Source organism: Sceloporus occidentalis, unplaced genomic scaffold (genome assembly GCF_023333645.1).
Source record: "Sceloporus occidentalis isolate IW3139 unplaced genomic scaffold, rSceOcc1.0.p SCAF_4, whole genome shotgun sequence".
Classification (NCBI taxonomy): Eukaryota; Metazoa; Chordata; class Lepidosauria; order Squamata; family Phrynosomatidae; genus Sceloporus; species Sceloporus occidentalis.
In genome coordinates, this window is record NW_028316984.1 from 91,190,519 (window position 1) to 91,209,131 (window position 18,613).

Consider the following 18,613-nt stretch of genomic DNA (forward strand, 5'->3'; position numbering starts at 1 on the left):
CCGGGCCCCCAAAAGCGGATTTGTCCCGGGGGCCGCCGGGATATGGCATCCCTAGAGGCGGGTAACAGCAAAATGTATATAATACACAGGGATAGAAACAACAAAAGACCCTAACCCAACCCTCCCTTCCAATATGAAATTAAATGGTAAAAACATGCGCTCTCTCTCTCTCTCTCTCTATGTGTGTGTGTGTATATATATATATATATATGCATCAGAATTATTACAATCCATGAATGAGAAAAGTTGATGGAAAGGGCGGATTCAATTGGCTTCTGGATATTATCAATCGTGAAAGACTGCCGGGAGAAAAAGGTTTTTGTCGCCTTTTTGAAAGCCAGGCTGTTTCTACACTGCAGAATTCATCCATTTTGACACAGGTTTTACTGTCATAGCTCAATTAAATGGAAATATGGGATCTGTAGTTTTGTGAGATCTTTAGCCTTCTCTGTCAGAAAGCTCTGGTGCCACAACAAACTACAAACCCCAGGATTCCATAAGATGGTGCCATGACAGTTAAAGTGGTATTAAACTACATTAATTCTGCAGTGTGGCAGATGCCTAAGTGAGAAACAAGAATTAGACTCGGAGATAAGAGTTACAGAAGAAACAGTGATGAGTGAAATGAGACAGTGAATGCAAGGGGTTTGTGTTTTGGGCCAATTAGGACAGTAAGTTTGGTTCAGCTAGGATTATGAAGAGATAAGGAAAGAGTTAGGGAGATGTGTTAGAGCCAATTAGGATTTAGATGAGTTAACTGAGTAATAATAACTGTGCTTTAAAATTATGTAACCATAAGCTTCTGTACACCAAGTAATCATTGAACGTGTGTTGAAATTCTGTTTAATAAATTATGCTTGGGACATACACATATGTCTCTGCAGTAGCAGCAGCAGTTCAAGAGTGGTGGTAATTTTGGTGACATAATGATGGGTAAATGGAAGTCACCATGGGGTTCCTAGCTTTTTTAGAGCCCTTCAGTACAACAGTATTGCACTGTTTTAAAGCCTGTTCAAGGGACAGAGAGGATTGCCCAAACCACTGAGGAATTGTCAGGGGGACCTTCACTGACTCAAAGGTCATGCTGGACTCTCTCAAGGCTTGCATGCAGTCCGGGATGCATAATTCCCACCACAGAAATAACAATATCCTTCACTGTATTGTCCTTGCACTGTTTGCTGTCAGTTCAGTGACCTGGTTCTCACCAGAATAGTCCTGGATGTCATAACAACAACAACAACAATAAGGTCCTGTCCTTTAAGTATGAGGAGGATGTTGCTAGTGTGATCACAATGCTCAGATGTTATATGGTGTGTGTATGTGTGAAGAGTGCCAGTGTGGCATAGTGATTTCAGTGCTGGATTACAACACCGGACAACATGAAATCTACTGGGTGACTTTTGATATGTCACATGCTCTCAGCCTCAGGGCAATGGTAAACGTCCTCTGAAGAAATCTTGCCAGGAAAACCCCATGAGAGGGTTGCTGTAAGTAAAAAACAACTTGAAGGCACATAACAATGTGTGTGTGAAAGAGTGAGAAAGAGAGGTGTCTACTTTGCATATGATCTCCTGCTCTTCATAGTTCTATGCCTGGCCCACATTTGGACAGTCCAGGCATTTCAATTATGCTGGTTAATTGTTACGTAGTCCAGGAGGTAAGGACTCAAATAGAATGCCACAGGAAGGTGATATGAGAATCTCCAGCATCACTTTTCTTGTTTAATTGATAGCAGCCACCCCACAATTTTGCTTCATATCACCTTCTCTGTTGCCAGTCTGTGCAGCAAGATTAAAGATCCATGCATTTCTCCCACAGGAGGTTTTTTTTGAGGAACAATTTTAATTGAGACTAGAGCTAGCATGAGGAGAGGCAAAATCCCCTCCTCCAGCTCTGCCATCCTAATCTAATTGGGGGCGGGGTGTATTGCAACTATATATAATGTAATAATATGTCTGCTATGTCATATCATGTTTCTCTCCTAATATTGCCAATATTGTCTTCATGGCAAGCAGGGATTCAGCAGATGAAAATTGTGCCAGCATGATACGCATGGCAAAACAATCTGATTCATTTCCACTCATAATACAAATATTAAAGGAGGGGACAATGATCTGGTAACACTGCTTGAGAAGTCAATGTTCTTGAATGCTAGAGTTGTGTGCCCTTTGCCTTGTTTCCATTTGAATGATTTTTCCCCTTATAATAGCCCCTTCTTAAAGAAGTCACTAAAAAGAATTTATTAATAGCAACTGCCAAGTGGTACATATCCTATGGTAACTGCAACCTTATGAACTGGGTGCAGTTTTCTCCCCTTTGAGTATCAGAGCTTAGAAAAGTGACCTTTTCACTTCCAGAATCCCCCAGCCAGCAGTGGCCATGCTGGGCTGATAGAAAGGCCTCTTGTTTCTATCCCAGTTGGGTGATTCTGGGAGATGTAAAGATAAATTAATTAATATTAATAAATTTTATTTATATGCCACCTCCCCCACAGAATCACACACTGATTTCAAGAGCAACCTCTGTGGTCTGGAGACTGTATCTTTAGGTATAGGTCAGGATTGTTGTCTAATATCATTTTCTTTTAGAGATCCTTGAAACAGTCAACAAGCTGGTGAATAAGGACAATATGGTAGAAACTATAGCCATGGCCTTCTGAGGGTCTTGAGTAACACTTACCAGTTATGGGTTCCTCTTATATGTCAACATGTTCAAAGAACAAGTAACACAGCCCGATTGGTTAATTTACATTCACATTGACATTTAATGCACTAGGGAAGCGAGTGACTGGAGTTTTAGGCTGCATCATCACTGCAGAAATAATGCAGTTTGACACCACTTGATTTCATGGCTCGTTTGAATCATAGAGCTGGAAGAGACCACAAGGGCCATCCAGTCCAACCCCAATCCGCCGTGCAGGAACTCACAATCAAACCACCCCCAACAGATGGCCATCCAGCCTTTGTTTAAAAACCTTTAAAGATGTAGATTCCATCACAGCTGCTCCCTAAATTGCTATGGAATCCGAGGAATTATCATTTCATGAGGCATTTAGTCTCCTCTGTCAGAGACGTCTGGTGACACAACAAACTACAATTCCCATTTACATGTGGTGTGGTAATTTCCCATCTTGTGAAATTACCATGCTGAGGCGTTCTATGGGAAACAATGGATTGAACTATATTGGTTGGTGTCAAAGTGGATTGTTCCTGTAGTGCAGATGCAGCATTTCTGCTTTTCTCAGTGCTCCTGTGGAAGAGTTTTGCTTGGTCTCACTGAGTTACTTGGGGCCTTACTAGCACACCGTATAATCCTGATAATCCTGGACTCCTTAGCAAGAGGACCTTATATTGGCATGATGCAGTTCTCCTCTCCTCTCCCTCTTTGCTTGCAGCAGGAGGATGAGGAGGACAAGGGCACAGCAGACCCTACTGGCAGGAACACCGCATTGCCCTGCCAGCTGGAGGCCAAAGGCTGGGCAGCCACTCTTTGCCAAGGCGTTTTGGATTGGAAACTGGGCCATCCCCAGCCAGGGACACCCCCATTTCCACCTTTTGGCCCAGGAGGAATTCCAAAATGCCTCCTCCTCCATTGTGAGCAGGACTAAGGTTTCATCCGCACTGCAGAAGTAATCCAGTTTGACACCACTTTAAGTACCATGGCTCTGTGCTATAGAATCCTGGGATTTGTAGTTTGCTGTGGCACCAGAGCTCTCTGACAGAGAAGGCTGAGTATGTCACAAAACTACAGTTCCTAAAATTTCATTCCACTGAGTCACGGCAGTCAAAGCGGTGTCAAACTGGATTATTTCTGCAGTGCAGATGAGGCCTGAGAAGCATGAATTTACATTCGTATGAGCATTTTTAGCTTTTATTTGGTCTGGGCCTATGTTTTTTTCTTTGAATGACCTACATTTTGCAGTGCTTTGTCCTCCTTGGCGATGAGGACACCTAGTCACCCTGGATATTCAAAAATGGCCAGTAAACCTCATTTCGAAATGCAGGTGTACAGGACCACAATCTTACCTAAAGAGTCCCAAATGATGCACATCCTGCATAGGGTTGCCATAGCTGAGGACCTCCAAACCGGGACAAATGTAGGACAAGGTTCAAAAATGTAGGACAATTTTTTTTTTTTAATTTCCTGGCCAGGAAATTAAAAAAAAAAAAAAGGTCCCACATTTTTGAACCTTGTCCTCCTTCTCCTTCTCGGCTTGGGAGGAAGCCTGGGGCTGCTCCCAGGCCGGGAAGGAGCGTGGGGGCCGCTTGTCATCACTAGGGTTGCCATAATTGTCCACTTTTACCAGGGACAAAATGTGGAACAAATTCAAGACCAAACTGTAGGACAACTGCAGGACAAAACTCAGCCCAAAATGTAGGACATTGAAGAAAAATGGTGGACCTTAAATGTCCTACATTTTGAGCTGAGTTTTGTCCTGCAGTTGCCCTACAGTTTGGTCTTGAATTTGTCCTACATTTTGTCCCTGGTAAAAGTGGACAATTATGGCAGCCCTAGTCATCACGGCCATCGCCGCTGTGGCAAGCGGCCTCCTCCTCGGCCTCGCAGAGGCCTTGGAGGACCCCACAGCCGGAGCTCCGACCGCGGAGCCACTTCCAAGGCCTCCAAAGGGGCCTGGGGAGAGCTTCTCCCAGGCCCCAGAGGCCTTGGAGGAGCGCTCCGCGATCGCGGAGCCGCTTCCAGGGCCTCCAAAGGGGCCTGGGGAGAGCTTCTCCCAGGCCCCAGAGGCCTTGGAAGAGCGCTCCGCGATGGCGGAGCTGCTTCCAAAGCCTCCAGGCCCTCGCTGGGAGGGGGGTGTCCCGGGGGCAGGGCCAAACCGGGGCGGGACCGTGTGGATCCGCCCCAAACTGGGAAAGTCCCGCCCCCAGGCGGGATATGGCAAGCCTAATCCTGCACATTTGTCCTGCTTTAATGTCCAGCCTATAATGGTTTGAGTGTTGGACTGTGACTCTGGAGACTAAGGTTCAAATCCCAGCTTGGCTATGTAAACCCACTAGGTGACCCTTGGCAAGTCACACTCTCTCAGCCTTGGAGGATAGAAATGGCAAACCCACTCTGGAGAAACCTGCCAAGAAAACCCCATGATAGGTTCACTCAGTGGGACCAGATATGCTACCACCCACAAAGGAGGACAAGACACTGCAAAATGTAGGGCGTTCAAGAAAAATGGAGGGCATTACCAAATAAAAGCTCAAAACACTCATATACATGCTCAAAATGAGAGTGTTTTGGAATTCCTCCTGGACAGATGGTTGGAATGTAGGACATGTCCTGGGAAAAGGAGGACGTCTGGTCACAATGGGTTGACCTTAGGGCTGCCATAAGTCAGAAACGACTTAAAGGCACAAAACAATCAACAACAACACAACAGTGTCCAGCAAATCAAGGAATTCCTTGTTGGTCACACTCCCTTTAAACTCACCCTCTTTTCCAGAGCCCAGAAAAACACGCAGAGTTTTGAGTGTCTGCTAGAATAAACATTTGGGAACTCAACGCTTCATAAGGCAGGATGGGAAGCAGAACGTTCCCTTTCAATTGATAGTAAGACCTGGGAAAATATATGGACTTATTTCCCATTTAAAACTAGGCCCATTGCCGTTAAAGAGAATACTATCAAGTTGGTCCCTCAATGGTACTCACCCCAGTCAAACTGGATCACTAAACAAAGTATACCCTTATCCCCACTCCTGCCCCATTCTCCATTTTTATGAATGGAAATGAAGCCCTGCAGCATGAAGAACCTATTAGTTTGCTTCTGGCTGTTGCCAGGATTGAGAGAATAATAATAGCCAAGAACTGGGAACCTGGGAAGCTGAATATTGCAGGATGGTGGACTAGACTCTGGGGCTTGTGGTTAATGGAGGAAATGGCGAGGGGCTTACGCTTTGGATTGGCCTTTCATAAGGTCTGGCACCCATTTATTGAATGCATCCAGCAAGGTTTCGTCTCTAGGCATCCCCCAATTTTAGCTAAATGTTTATGGAAAGATGTCTTTCAGGATCCCTGAATACACATTTTATCTATAACTTTCAGGGCCTTACCTGGGTTATTCCCTGTATTTATTATTGATTTGATGTATTGTTTGTTGTCATGTTGGCAGCCAGGCTTGTCTCAGGAACATCTAGGAGGGACCACATTACTCTGGTTTTGAGGTCCCTCCACTGGCTGCCTATCAGCTTCCGGGCCCAGTACAAGGTGTTGGTTATCACCTTTAAAGCCCTAAATGGCTTGGGTCCAAGCTATCTCAGGGACCGCCTCCTCCCGTACAATCCTCCCCGCGCTCTCTGGTCCTCTGGGAAGAACTTACTGCAGCCTCTAAAATCTAGGCTTGCGGCGACCTCCCAGAGGGCATTCTCTGCTGTCACCCCCAAACTCTGGAACGACCTGCCAGATGAGATCCGTCAGATAACATCATTAGACAGCTTTAAAAAAGCTGTCAAGATGGATCTCTTCCGGCAGGCCTTTCCAGACTAACCATCCCGGCCCAGGTTCCCTGATTCCCTCATTCCTCCCGTGGCCCCATCTTAGTGATGGTCGAGGATCAACAGAGGGATATCAGGGGTTTTAGTTTAATTGCTGTTTTTATGCTTGATATTGTGTTTTAATATGTTATACTGTTTAATATTGTCTTAAGGGGGGAGGGATAAAGTGTTTTTAATTGTTGTATATTATATTTTACTGTTGTCAACCGCCCGGATTGGTTTGCCACAGGGCGGTATATAAATAAATATTATTATTATTATTATTATTATGTTTTGTTTTAAAATGTATTAATACATTTAGGGGGGAAAGGAATTTAAAAGGAGGCTTCCCTTTAAAACCCCCGCCAAGGAGAGGCTTCCAAGGGGGTCCCCAGAAAGGAAGGGGCACTTCGCTTCTTTCTGCCAGCCAGTACAAGCAAAATGTTTTGTGAGAGCCTGATCCTTTTCTGTCAGAGAGCTCTGGTGCCGCAATAAACTACAGTTCCCAGGATTCCCTAGCATTGAGCCAGGGCAGTTAAAGCGCTCTCAAACTGGACTGTTCCTCAGTGTGCTTTGGACCTTTGACCATTTGTTAAAGGTTTCCTTGCATATCATTGAGAGACCACAGGCGGTGATGCTTCCTTCCTCATCAGTTCTCTGCGTTAACTTCATATATTAACATATTGGTTAAAGTGGTATCAAAGCGGGTGATCCGCGCAGTGCGGACGCAGCAAAGACCGCGCGCTGAGAGGGGCCGCTTCAGCCTAGAATGCGTTCGGACGAAGGACGAGCCCAAAAACCCCTCCCCCTGTTTCCCCCCGCCCTCCCTCAAAAATGGAACATTCCAGGGTTCCCCCTCTCTCCCCCTCCCTTTCCCGGCCTACGTCATCCACTCACCCGGAAATGGTGGTGCTGACGTTTCTTTCTCTTCCGGGGCGGGCTCGGCCTTCTGAGTAGCCCGGCGTCCCTCCGTCCCAGTTGGCCTGGTTCCTTCTGGAGGCTTCGTTGACGGGAAGCGACTGCGCATGCGCGCCAGTGCCCTGCTTTTCTCCCTCTCGGAGGAAGCCTTGTGGGGTCCCCTCCTGAAGGTCAGAGGTACGTCGCGAGGGGAGGGGAGGGGAGGGGGTGTTGCTATGGAGACTGAGGGAGGGAGGGGGACTGGGCGCCATTTCGGGATGGGGCGCAGGGCGGCCAGGTGTGCCCTCCTCACCGCTGTGGAATGGAGCACCTTCCAGGCGGGAAATGGAGGACCTGGCCAAAGAAGAGCTTTGGAAAACTCACTAATATCAGTTTAAATCGTGCCTCTTAGTCCTGTTCAAAATGGAGGACGTTTTGACATTCCTCCTGGACCCAAGCCTGAAATGGAGGACGTGTCCTGGAAAAGGAGGACGTGCCTGGTCTCCCCCCCCCCCACCCTTGCCTATTAGCCACAGTGACCATGAACTGGCCTTGTGTGTGTCATTTCCCAACCTGGGGCAACACCAAAAAGAACCTGTAAAGGTTAATGCATGCTGCTGAATCAGGCTCAGAATGGAGGACGTTTTGGAAACACTTCCTGGACAGAAGGTTGAAATGGAGGACGTGTCCTGGAAAAGGAGGATGTGCCTGGTCACCCTGCCTATTAGCCATAGTGACCATGTACTGGCCTTGTGTGTGTCTTGCATGCCTTCATGTTATTTTCCTATCTATGACAGCGCTAAGGAGAACCTCTAAAGGTAAATGTATGCTGCTTAATCAGGCTCAAAATGGAGGACGTTTGGGAAACTCTTCCTGGACAGAAGGTTGAAATGGAGGGCATGTCCTGGAAAAGGAGGACAGGTCTGGTCACCCAGGCTATTAGCTGTAGTGTCTAACAGTTTTGTAAGCTGCTCTGAGAGCATTTCTAATGAGCGGGGTATAAATACAGTTCATAATAGTAATAGTAATAATATGTCTTTATTCATAGAATCATAGAGTTGGAAGAGACTGCAAGGGCCATCCAGTTCAACCCCATTCTGCCATGCAGGAAATCCACATCAAAGCATCCCCGACAGATGGCCATCCAGCCTCTGCTTAAAGACCTCCAAGGAGAGAGATTCCACTACACTCTGAGGAAGGAGTCTGTTCCACTGTCGAAAAGCCCTTACTCTCAGGAAATTCCTCCTAATGTTGAGGTGGAATCTCTTTTCCTGCAGTTTGCATCCATTGTTCGGTGTTCTAGTCTCTGGAGCAGCAGAAAACAAGCTTGCTCCCTCCTCAATATGACTTCCTTTCAAATATTTAAACAGGGCTATCATATCACCTCTTAACCTTCTCTTCTCCAGGCTAAACATCCCCAGCTCCCTGAGTCGTTCCTCATAGGGCAAGGTTTCCAGACCCTTCACCATTTTATTTGCCCTCCTTTGGACACGCTCCAATTTCTCAATGTCCTTTTTGAATTGTGCCCAGAACTGGACACAATATTCTAGGTGGGGCCTGACCAGAGCAGAATATAGTGGCACTATTACTTCTCTTGATCTAGACACTATACTTCTATTGATGCAGCCTAAAATAGCATTGGCCTTTTTAGCTGCCGCATCACACTGTTGACTCATGTTCAACTTGTGGTCTACTTGGACTCCTAGATCCCTTTCACACGTAGTTTCATTCAGCCAGGTGTCACCCATCCTATATCTGTGCATTTCATTTTTCTGCCCTAAGTGTAATACCTTACATTTCTCTGTGTTGAATTTCATTTTGTTAGCTTTGGCTCAGCTTTCTAGTCTATTCAGATCATTTTGAATGTTGGTCCTGTCCTCTGGAGTATTAACTATTTGGTGTCATCTGCAAATTTGATAAGTGTGCTCCCAATTCTGTCATCCAGGTCATTGATAAAGATGTTGAATAGCACTGGGCCCAGGACAGAGCCCTGTGGGACCCCACTGGTCACTTCCCTCCAGGAGGAAAAAGAGCCATTGTTGAGCACCCTTTGGGTTCGGCTGGTCAACCAATTACAGATCCATTTAACAGTTACTTTGTCTAGCCCACATTTTACAAGCTTGTTTGCAAGAATGTCATGGGAAACCTTGTCAAAGGCCTTACTGAAATCCAGATATACTATGTCCACTGCATTTCCTTCATCTATCAAGCTGGTAATTTTATCAAAGAAAGAGATCAGATTTGTCTGGCATGACTTGTTTCTCTGAAACCCATGTTGACTTTTTGTGATTATGGAATTGCTTTCTAGATGTTCACAGACTCTCTTTTTAATGATCTGCTCTAGAATCTTTCCTGGTATTGATGTCAGACTAACTGGACGATAATTGTTGGGATCCTCTTTTTCCTCCTTTTTGAAGATGGGGACAACATTTGCCCTCCTCCAGTCTGCTGGGACTTCTGTTCTCCTGGAGTTTTCAAAGATTATTGCCAAAGATTACATTTGCCAGTTCTTTTAATACCCTTGGATGTAGTTCATCTGGTTCAGTTAGTCTCAAAGGTTCTACAAGATCTCTCTACATAATAATAATAATAATAATAATAATAATAATAATAATAGTGCCTATGATCTGACTGTGTGTGTGTGTGTCTTGTGTGCCTTCATGTTATTTTCCAACCTATGGCAACCCTAAGGAGATCCTATAAAGGTGAATTCCTGCTGCTTAGGCTCAAAATGGAGGACGTTTTGGAATTTCTCTTGGACAGAAGACTGAAATGGAGGACATGTCCTGGAAAAGGAGGATGCCTGGTCACCCTGGGTTGGGGACTCTGGATGTGGGGATGCCCTCAGCTCAGGACCAAGAAGGTCAAGAGACCGGGGATGACACCAGTTTGACACCACTTTTGAGAGCTCCAGCTCCAGCCTATAGAATCCTGGGATTTGTATTATTATTATTATTATTATTATTATTATTATTATTATGAGTGTAAGGCACACAACAACAATAATTATTAAAATACCAGTTCGTTTTAATGCCCACTCAGCCATAGAAGCCCACTGATTGACCTTGGGCAAGTCACACTCTCTCAGCCTCAGAGGGAGGCAAAGGCAAAACCCATTCTGAACAAATATTGGCAAGAAAACCCTATGACAGGTCTGCCTTAGAGTCATCCTAAGTCAGAAGCAACTTCAAGGCGCACAACAACAAAAGAGTCCTTAGCCTTCTCTGCCAAAGAGTGTTGGTGCCTCACAAAACTACAAATCCCAGCCTTCTGTAAAATGGATCCAGGGCAGCTAAAGTGCTGTCAAACTGCATTATTTCTACAGTGTAGATGCACCCTGACGCTGTTGTGTGCCTGTCTGCACTAGGTTGCTTCCTAGGGCCCTGGGGTTGGTGTGGTGTAAAATGAGGGCATCCCCCCACCCTCCAAATGAGAATCACAACTTCCCAAATTTCTAACATTGTGGAGAGTGAGGTGCTGAAAATCACTCAAACTCTGTATCTGTTGTGTTTGTACTCCCTTGGTACCTTTGCCTGCCCCTTTTCTTTGGATGCTTAAACCCTATTTCTGAATGTTAGAAATTGGGGGGATTTAAGAAAAAAATCTTTCTGTAGGGTACAATTCTTATTTGAGGAGAATGCCCTCATTTTGTCGCCCCCCCCCCCCACGTTATAGTTACACACTTGGCTTAGGATTGCTATAGAATAGATTTTGTGTTTGTTTTTTTAAAAAAAGAGAATTGTAATGTTTTGCTATATGTTTTCTCCTTCCTGTGGATGGTGGTGAACTACCGTATATACTCAACTATAAGTCGAGAAATTTATGCCCAAATATTGACCTAAAATCTGGAGTCAAATTATACAAGGGTCAATACAGTTACCATGGCTTGAGATCGACTGGAGGACGGTTAACAACAACAACAAACAGTAATGATGCTCATAAAGCTGCTTTAAAAAGTAGCCCTGATGTCCCACTCTCCGTGCCTCGGCAGCGCTTGCTGAAAGAGCTGCGAGGCACCATGTGAGTGTGCTGCATGGAGTGATTCCCATCTCCAAACTTTTCTTTCTCCTCTTTGCATTTCCCCATTTCCCCTCCCTGTGCAAACTCATCTCCAAACCTTGCCTCTTCTTTGCATTTCCCCATTTTCCCTCCGTTTGCAAACTCATCTCCAAACTTTGCCTCTTCTTTGCATTTCCCCGTTTTCCCTCCGTTTGCAAACTCATCTCCAAACCTTGCCACTTAGTTGTATTTCAGACCGCTTGCAAGCTGATCTCCAAACCTTTGCTTCTCTTCCTCCTCCTCCTTGTGTTTCCTCTGAAAACCAAGCTTCTCTTTCCCCCCCCCTCCACTTCCACTTTGAAGCCAACCTTAAAATCTGTCTCCTAAATTCTGCCCTCGACTTATCCACGGGGCATATCAGAATCCAAGATTTTGATCCTAAAACCTTCCCTCGACTTATACATGAGGTCGACTTGTACACAAGTATATACGGTAGATGTCAGCATTAATTGCCCATTTCTGTCTTGCTTCCTTCTTGGGTGCATTCTCATATTGCACTTTGTGACATTATCTCAAAAGGCTATTTTCTGCATTTATTTCCCTTTATTGGTGTTTACTCTCACACACCACTCCTATGATGAAAATGACAACACAGGAAGGCTTTATAGCCCTGACTGTTAGGCATAAAATCTTGCCTTTATTTGTTCAGAAAACTTTACAGGTATATCATATTCTTTAATGGTATTATTCAAAATTGCCACTCGCAAACTCATTTAGAGAGTTGTTAAAACAATAAAACAGCAGAGTAGCAAGCAGCAGGAGAACTGAGCAAGCTCACAGAGTTTACAAACATCACCTAGGTGAGTAAAATGTGAACACTGAAGAAACATAGATGGATGGGAAGTGAATCTCTCTTTGGAGAGCACTTCATAAATAGGGTGCTACAATTGACCTCTAAAGTGGACACACTTAGGAAAAGGTATTTGGAGATGACATCAGTAAGGAAGGAGATTATTGTGAGAATAGATGGTTCTTTGAACATAATGTACAAAAAAAACGAGACCTGTTTCATGGTCACTCTAATGGTAGTATCAAGTTCCAAATCCTGAAAACTATCGTAACTTGATTACAGCAGTTCCCAAACTTTGGTCCTCCAAGTGTTTTGGACTTCAAGTCCCAGGAGCCCTACTCAGCTTGGTCAACAGTCAGGAATCCTGGGAGCTGAAGTCCAAAACCTCTGGAGGACTAAAGTTTGGGAACCACTGTTTTATTGTGAACCGTGGTCCAAAACACACTGTAGAAATAATCTAGTTTGAGACCACTTTAACTACCCTGCCTCCGTGCTAGGGAATCCTGGAAATTGTAGTTTATTGTGGTACCAGAACTCTGAGAAGAGAAGGCTAAGTGTGCCACAAAACTACAGTTCCCAGGCTTCCCTAGCATTGAGGGCAGGCAGTTAAAATGGTCTCAAACTAGATTATTTCTGCAGAGTGTTTTGGACCTTTGACCATTTTTTAGGATTCCTTTCATATCATTGAGAGACCAGCTGTGTCTGTTACTCAAATACAGGTGGTGATGCTTCCTTACTCATTAATTCTGTGTGCTAACTTCATATATTAAAATGAAAACAAATATGAAATCAGCTGATTCTCCCTATCATTTGCTCCATTTGAAATAGTGCCTGTGTTCTAGTAGTCATGACCAACCCAACTCAACATCCGTCAAGTAAGAAAGTTTCTGTACTATACCAGATTGACTCAAAGTGGCCCATTTAGCTATTCTGCCCTGAATTTGAGATGTTTGAATTTCCCTGATGTGGAAAATATTTCAAATTTATTATGCAAGGTGGAATAAATATTCCATAATAACATTTCTATACTTCCTGCTTGAGAAGCCTTGTATCTGGGATTTTCCAAGACCACGGTACAATAACAAAAACCATGGTACAGTGGAACCTCGCCATAGGCGGGCGCGCCATACACGGCCTTGAGCATATGCGTTCAAGCCGCGGCGCGTGCGGGGGGGCGGAAGGGGCGATGCGTCCCATTCAGTTGAATGGGTGCACATGTGTGTTGCGCCGCGCGTGCGCCCGTTGCACCCTACGCACCTCCGCGCCGCTGTGCACGAGCCCCATTGTTTACAATGGGGCTCGAGCATAGGCGGAAATCGCCATACGCAGCGGGATCCGGAACGGATCCCCTGTGTATGGCGAGGTTCCACTGTACACTCAATATCTTTGAAAAATGAAGCGAGCCGTGCGACAACTAGAGCGCCACTGGCGGAAACACCAACGCTTATCTGACAAGACGCTCCTAGGAAACCTTTTCGTTTCCTACAGAGTGGCAATCGATGCAGCAAAGAACTTGTTCTATGCTGCACGTATTGCATCCACAGAGTCTCGTCTAGCAGAGCTATTCAAGGTGCATAGAAAGCTAATCCAACTGGCTCCCACCCCGAATGTATTACTAGAATCAACAACGGCCTGCTGTGACGCATTCAATGACTTCTTTGCCAATAAGATCTCTCAGATAAGGGTCGATCTGGATGCCGACATTAAAACAGAGACTATGAGAGAGGTATCCGGTGACTCCGCAGACTGTGTTAGCCTGAATCGTTTTGAGCTTGTGTGTACCGATGAAGTGGACAAGCTCCTTGGGTGTGTAAGGAGGATGACCTGCCCTCTCGATCCCTGCCCATCTTGGCTGACCGTTCAGGGAGGAGATGCTGTAACATCACTGCATCAGGCTGTAATAAATGCATCCCTTAGAGAGGGGAAATTTCCATCCGTACTTAAACATGCAGTGGTTAAGCCACTCTTAAAGAAACCCTCTCTAGATCCACTGATAAGGAACAACTATAGGCCAGTCTACTACCATTTTTGGGCAAGGTGATCGAGAGGGCAGTCGCCTTCCAACTCCAGGCTGTCTTCGATGAAGCTGATTATCTGGACCCATTTCAAACTGGCTTTAGGGCGGGATGTGGATTTGAGACTGCCATGGTCGCCCTAGTCGCTGATCTCCGTCTGTGCATCGAGAGGGGAAGTATGACCCTGTTGGTGCTCTTGGACATCTCAGCGGCATTCGATACCATTGACCGTGGTATCCTTCTGGAACGCCTGAGGGAGTTAGGTATTGGGGGCACTGCGCTCAAGTGGTTCCGTTCTTACCTCTTGGGCAGAATCCAGATGGTGATGCTGGAGCACAGTTCTCATAAAAGAGAACTGACATCTGGTGTCCATCAGGGCGCCATTCTGTCCCCCATGCTTTTTAACATTTACACGAAGCCGTTGGGAGAGATCATCCGGAGACATGGGGCACGGTGTTATCAATATGCCGAGGACACCCAAATTTACTTCTCTATGTCTTTGACTGCTGCAGTGACTAAGGATGACATCTCTCCTCTGAATGCCTGCCTTGAATCAGTAATGGGCTGGATGAGGGAAAACAAGCTCAAGCTGAATCCAGAGAAAATGATAGGTGCCCCTGGTCCGGGGAAGGAGATTTCCCAACCCATCCTTGACGGGGTCACACTTCCCCTGAAGAATGAAGTTCACAGTTTGGGAGTGCTCCTGACTTGTCTCTACAATTGACATCTCAGGTGGAGGCGAGAGCCAGGAGTGCATGGTGTCACCTTCAGCTGATACGCTAACTGTGTCTCTACCTGGCTCAGGGGGACCTTGAAACAGTAGTACATGCACTGGTAATCTCTTGTTTAGATTTCTGTAATGCGCTCTACATGGGGCTGCCTTTGTACCAAGTTCGGAAGTTCCAACTGATTCAGAATGCTGCAGCCAGACTGATCACCAGGACACTGAGATCAGAGCACATTACACCGGTGTTGAAATCTCTACATTGGATGCCGATTAGCTTCCGGGCGCAATACAAAGTGTCGGTTATTACCTATAAAGCCCTACATGGCCGGGGCCTGAGTAACTTAAGGGAACGCCTCTCCCTACATAATCCGCCCCGCACTCTCAGAACATCTGGCACAAAAATATTAGAACACTCCAAAACCAGGTTGAAAACTACCTCTTGTAAAACAGTTTCTGCGATGGCCCCTAGACTTTGGAACAACTTACTGGAAGAGATCCGTCTTATACTTTCTTTGGGAGCCTTCAAGAGGGCATTGAAGACGGTTCTCTTCCGGCGGGCCTATCCAACGGATCTTCCTCTAATCTGATTTTGAATATCTGAATCCGATGACTCGATTCTTACAACTGTGAGCAATACTGTAATAACTCTTCCTTTTTTATTTCTGATTGAAGTATTTTGTATTGTCTATGTATTTTATGATGTTTTTATTGCTGTAATCCCGCTTCGATCTGAAGGGAGAAGCGGGAGATATAAATAAAAAATTATTATTATTATTATTATTATTATTAATATAGTACTAACAGTTTAATCCTATAAACACCTCAGTGCATTGCATCAGACCCAAATTAGTTGCTGTAGTACTTCAGCCTTGGAAGGGCCAATCTCATTTTTATGATCTTTCATTCATAGCCAACTTAGATGCATATCCAAGAAGATCTTTCTCAGGATTAAACTGGAAAATAAAAATATTGTTTAATTTATTCCTCAGATCTATGCAGGAAATGTATCTCACTAGCTACTTGTTTGTTTGTGGGGGGGATCCCTGTTTTGAGTGTACAGTCCTGTTAAATGTGGTTATTTGCATTCACTGAAATTTGCACCCTTTATTGTGGGATGGACCCCCAGAAGCCTCTCAAAGCCTCCAGATCTCCCAACTTGTTTTGGGTTGATTTGGGGGCAGTGTTTTGCCCCTAAACCACCCCAAATATCCCCACCTGAAAGGCAACAGTTCGCTTCCCTGACCTCCAGACCTCTGAGGTTGCCCACGTTAATTCAGTTCAGTTTTTATTACAACCATAGACCAGCACAGGTAAAAGGGGATACAGAATAAAAGAAGGTAAAAACATGGTAAAAACACAGGTTAAAACAGTATTTAAAATATATTTTAAGATTCCAGTGTAGCAAGACAAGCTTGGTACTAGTCTGCTATGGAGGTCATTGCCTGACAAATTTTATCCACAGCTATACAGAATTTGGCAATTTTATGTGTTGTTATCAGGGTTGATATCCAAAACCAACAGAGAAGTGTAAAATTGACTGGTGTGTCCTTGGTATTTATGCAGTTTTCACGTTAATTCTTGAAAATAATAATAATAATAATAATAATAATAATAATAATAATAATAGATTTATTTCTAGCCCGCCCAATCACGAAGAATCCGGGCGGGTTACAACAATAAAATACAACAAATTACAATAGAGTTAAAAAATCAAACCCTAGACCTACCACCACCCCCCATTCCTAGTACTAAAACAGAATTAAACAGTAATAATATTAAAACATTTAAAACATTAAAAACATTGAACAAACAAAAAATAGGCAGAAACATTGGCGGGGGAAAATAGACAGATGAGGGGACAAATATCTCTATATCTGGGGAGGGTAACTAAGTTGGAAAGGCCTGCCGGAAGAGATCCGTCTTGAGTGCTTTCTTAAAAACTGTAGAGTGGAAATGTGACGGATCTCCTCCGCCAGGTCGTTCCATAGTTTAGGAGCAGTAGTAGAGAAGGCCCTCTGGGAAACTGATGTTAGCCTAGATTTTTTGGCTGTAGTAGATTTCTTCCAGAGGACCTTAGTGTGCGGGATGGACAATAGGGAAGAAGGCGTTCCCTCAAGTACTCTGGGCCCAAGCCATGTAGGGCTTTAAAGGTAATCACCAACACCTTGTACTTTGCCCGGAAACATTGTTGTATGTTACCTGCACTAATTCTTAACCCATTTCTTGGCATCATGTATCCAATAGTATCCAACAAAAGTATAGTGTCTAGATCAAGGGTAGCAATAGTGCCACTCTATTCTGCTTTGGTCAGACCTCACCTGGAATACTATGACCAGTTCGGGGCACCACAATTCAAAAAGGATGTGGAGAAATTGAAGCATGTCCAAAGGAGAGCAACTAAAATGGTGAAGGGTCTGGAAACCATGCCCTATGAGGAACGTCATAGGGAGTTGGGTATGTTTAGCCTGGAGAAGAGAAAGTTAAGAGGTGATATAATAGCCCTGTTTAAATATTTGAAGAGATGTCATATTGAGGAGGGAGCAAGCTTGTTTTCTGCTGTTCCAGAGACTAGGACACGAAACAATGGATGCAAACTGCAGGAAAAGAGATTCCACCTCAACATTAGGAGGAACTTCCTGACAGTAAGGGCTGTGGAACAAACTCCCTCGGAGTGTGGTGGAGTCTCCTTCCTTAGAGGTCTTCAAACAGAGGCTGGATGGCCATCTGGCAGGGATGCTTTGATTGTGATTTCCTGCATGGCAGGGGGTTGGACTGGATGGCCCTAGTGGTCTCTTCCAACTCTATGATTCTATGATCCAGTGATATTAACTTTTTTTTAGTATTTTAGTGTAATGCTTGAATTTTAATGATAAGTTCCAATACTTAAAATATCAATTAGTTTTCTGTGCAATGGCAGTAATCTACAAGCACCAAGCTGGCGGGGGGGGGGGGAACTATTTAAAAAACCCTATACACATGGTGGTGGTCTTCAATTCCCAACAGAGAAATATACAACTGTATTGTATAGCCTTTTATTAGCATTTTTCCTTCTGTCCTCTGTGTGTGTTTGTATATAGACATATGTATTTTAGATTGTACCCCTTTGGTAAGGCTGGCTTTTTTTTTTTTTTTTTTTTTTTTGGTTAATTGGTGTTTTACTTGTAACTCTGTACAAGTAATATGTGCATTGGTAATGTTATGTAAACAGCATCAATAATACTATTGCAGATAGAGGCTATTAAATGTAATTATTTGTCACTTTGTTATTTAGCAGTCGTTAAATCCAGGAGACCATATAGTCTCTTACATACTTTGTATAGTGTATGTTAGAACTATTTTCATTGTATTGCTTTCAATATCATCAAATTAAAATTTAGATTTCCTAGCTTACATGAAAGTCTTGCACAACACAAAGTCCTGTATGGACTTAAAAATTTGGTCCGTCAGTAATATCCAACAAGTTAGTAAAACTAACATCCTGAATTTTAAAAAAAAGATACAAAGGCAGACAGGAATGTTATCCAAGTTAATATGTCCACATTTTAAAAATCCATTTTAACCTGAACATTACAGAGCCTTGGTGCCCTCACAAAGGACCTTTCCACACAGGGATTTTTTTGAGCACGGAAGTAGGGTCAGTTCGCAT

General features: G+C 44.3%; 1 protein-coding gene across 8 annotated transcripts in view; it reads left to right on the forward strand.

Moving 5' to 3' along the window:
- PHRF1 (PHD and ring finger domains 1) overlaps positions 1-18,613 on the forward strand; it is a 79,977-nt gene that overhangs the window by 16,448 nt on the left and 44,916 nt on the right. Inside the window, exon 1 of one of the 8 annotated variants that reach the window (XM_089520870.1) lies at positions 7,454-7,574. The exons of 6 other annotated variants lie outside the window; for them this stretch is intronic. The gene's annotated coding sequence lies outside the window, so the exon portion shown is untranslated. Of the gene's footprint in view, positions 1-7,453; positions 7,575-7,695; positions 8,195-18,613 lie in introns of those variants that run through there. One more of the 8 variants, XM_089520872.1, reaches the window with a different exon arrangement.